The sequence below is a fragment of the Dendroctonus ponderosae genome, unplaced genomic scaffold (genome assembly GCF_020466585.1).
Source record: "Dendroctonus ponderosae isolate FM_Combo_2020 unplaced genomic scaffold, Dpon_F_20191213v2 Dpon_F_20191213_4, whole genome shotgun sequence".
Taxonomy (NCBI): Eukaryota; Metazoa; Arthropoda; class Insecta; order Coleoptera; family Curculionidae; genus Dendroctonus; species Dendroctonus ponderosae.
In genome coordinates this window covers 15,059,762-15,063,280 of record NW_026018611.1, presented here as the reverse complement: position 1 = coordinate 15,063,280, position 3,519 = coordinate 15,059,762, and positions in this window count along the sequence as shown.

The window sequence follows — 3,519 nt, the reverse complement described above, 5'->3', positions numbered from 1 at the left end:
CTAGTGCTTAGCATAGCATTTTGAGGATAGGATTTTTGGAGATTAGGGCCGCAAGTTGGTCGACTTTGGCCTCAATCTCCTGGTCGGAGAGGAGTAGGAGTTGGACAAGTTGGGGATTTAGGGATAAAATTTGAGAGTTTGGAGTTTTGGTGGGTTTAGGGGGCTGGGCTTGCGTTGGTTTGGGCGGGATTTTGGTTTGAGTGGAAATTTGTGGGAGGGGCTTAGCGGGTTGGACTGGGGTGTTTAGGGATTTTTGGGCATACGAAATGCCTGATTCAACTTTGTTGTTGAACAGGGCTATTTTTCGTTTTGCCTCTGTTTGTTGGGAGAAATTGGGGTTTTTGGGCCAGGGAAAATAGCTGGCAGGGTGGGGACCGCCGCATTTCTTGCATTGGGGAATGTGTTTTAGGTTGAGCCACCATTAAAACTGGAATTATCCTGATATTTCTAAGCGACGAAACAAACGAAAATCTTAAACATTTAATTATACAAATCTTTCCAGTTTACAAAATGAATGTGAATTATGAAATAGAGAAACTGCGAGTGGAGTTAACTATTTGTATATATGTTTTCTTTTATGAGAAAGAAGAAACGAAATTTTTTGTCTCCGCCGAATATTAATTGGTCGAAAAGAAAATTCTGAATAAAACGTTGAACAATAAAATTGAGAACCTGTGAATCGAGTTAATTTTTTAATTGAAAATATGAGCGTAGGCGATTTCCTTCCCGACTTCTCCTTGACTAGTGGTGTGATAAAATCTTAAATAATATTTTTTCCTCTCAAGTAAGAAAATGCGTAGTATTTACTAGCATTACCGAGTGATTTGGACTATCGTATAATTACTAAATGAATGATTGCAACTATCGAATAAAAATATTCGAATGAATGGCTGGGCGTTACTTAGTTAATCTATGGCGTTGCCCAAGGCAGATTGGATAGCTCAGCCAGGGATGATTGGTAGGGATTGATTGATTTGATGGAGAACGTGCAAGGCGTTCATTAAATCGCTTAAATTTGTGTCGAGTATATTCTCTTGCGGAATTTACCCTAACAATATTAAGTTTGATAGAACATTGCATCATAATATTTGAAATATTTGCACGCTGTTTTCATTTGATGGGAATAAGCAGAGCCAGTAGAAAATTCAAGTCAATAGTTACAGAAACTAGCGCGCTTAATTAAAATGACTGTAAATGTATTATAAATATGCCCTAGAGTGATTGAGGCTATCCAGAATAAGATAATTGAAACGTGGATGAAAGCTCGGACCAGAATTGAATACTTATAATAACTTTCTGTGTCTTGCGATCCATTGGCTAAGGGCAAATATTAGCCATAAAGAGATTACTGTTAATTCATCGTTTAGTTGAATCGAACAAACTTGGCAAGTTTGTTTCTTGAAGCTATGGCTAAAACAATGCCCTTCAATGACTGATAAATTTATTTGTCTTTGTTCACAATTTTAGTAAAAGCTGCATACGATTTGAAGAAACGGGAGATGGATTTTTTAATTGGGAAAAGTTATAAAAGCGAACTTTGCCATAATAACTTTTAAAATTCATACACATAATCAAGGCTACCAACACTATGGTTTTTTTACAAACTTCCTGTTGGGTATTTCGTCTCAAAAATTTTTGTCTTTAAAAAAGACAGAATTTTCTCACGTCATTTATTACAGATTGATAAATAGTGCCCCTATTTCGCAATAAGAACAAATTATTTCTCAAAAAGTAATCAAGAACTGTCACCTAGAGGGCATCCTGCGACACACTTAGGTTCAAGCTGCAATTTCTCTACTAATTGGAATTTTCTCTTACAGCTTGAGCCTAAGGGTGTCGCAGGATACCCTCTAGGTGATAGTTCTTGATTATTTTTTGATAAATAATTCGTTCTTATTGCGAAATAGGAGCACTATTTATCAATCAATCTGTAATAAAAGACGTCAGGAAATTCCGTCTTTTTTAAAGACAAAAATTTTTGAGCAACAAATACAACAATACTTATTTGGTTTAAATCAAGCCAATGTCACATTGGCTCAAGTAAGTGTAGACGAAAACAATTGGCGATTGTGACTATTCGAATAGCATCCCAAGTTGCAATTTTCTATTAAATATTATACTTGATCATAAAGACTAAGCTTTTTCTTCCTTTTGAAATTCCGCTCCTATCGGAGATTGGATATCATCAAAAACACTCCCTCAAGTTGTGCAGCTAAGAGATTCTTCTGTTGCAAATCGTTCTTCTGCTTTTTATTTTACCTTCAATACTTAGCTTAAGGATATTATTTCTATCTCCTCTCAGAACATGTCCTAGATATTCTAGTTTTCGCCCTTTTATGGTGTTACTAATTTATTTGGCTTCATTCATTCGCCGTAGTACTTCTTCATTCGAAAGGTTGTCAAGCCATGGTATTCTCAAGACTCTTCTATAATACCAATTACGTTTCAAATGCTTCCTTATTCTTGATGTTTTCTGATTTAAGTGTCCAAGGTTCCATTCCATACAATAGAATGGAGAATATGTATATAGCATTTTAGCATTCTAGTTCTCAGTTTCTCAGTTCTAATGTCTCATTATTAATATTTATAGATGGTCTGTTGTGGTTTGTGTTTTTTGAAGTTGCAATGACTTTTGTTTTCTTTAGGCTCATATCTAGGTTATCTCTTTCAGAAAATCCTTGTTAACTCAATCAGATGTTGTAGGACTTCCAGACTATCGGCAACAATAATGGTATCGACTGCGTATCGCAAGTTATTAATTATTTCCCCGTTTATGACAATACCACCGGTATTTCCTGCCAGAAAATGCCCGGACTATATATATTGTAACGGAAATGGCCTGGGGTACTCATGCCCTGGGAAATTCATGGTATTTCAGTAAATGTGGGCCCCCTTTGTGCCCTATTTACTGTCAAATACGACACTGACAAGCAGGAAATTTCGCACCTGGGCTGGAGATTTYGAGAACCGTCTGGGTTACCTGGAAGAAACTATRTAAGCGGCGACGAGAACCACAGGGRGTGAGTGAAGTGACAGCAACGACCGGAGTGCAGAAGAGGTTAAACCCCGCGAGTCGGAAGACCGAGTTTTCCGTCTGTTATTGTTATTGTTTGCAAAGTTGACGGTAATTTTGAAGTTAGTCTGTTCCTGTTCCGTATTTAAAGTTATACCGCGTTAAATAAAAGTAGGAAGATGAAGAAAGAGTTTAATACCCGGCCATCCACGGTACAATATTAAATAAGAGAGGCGACAATACACCTCCGTGTCTAACACCTCGACATATATTAATCGCCTCATTCAGATCTTCTCCTACTCGTATTGTTTGTTGCCAATAGAGATTAGATATTATTCTTATGTGTTTGCTATTGATGCTTTTTCTCTTTAGTATATCTAGGAGTTTTGACTGTTGGACCCTACCAAATGCCTTTTGAACGTCGATAAAGCAGATGATCATATCATGATTCATATCTACGCATCTCTGTCTCAATACGTTCAGTCCGAACAGCGCTTCTCTTGTTC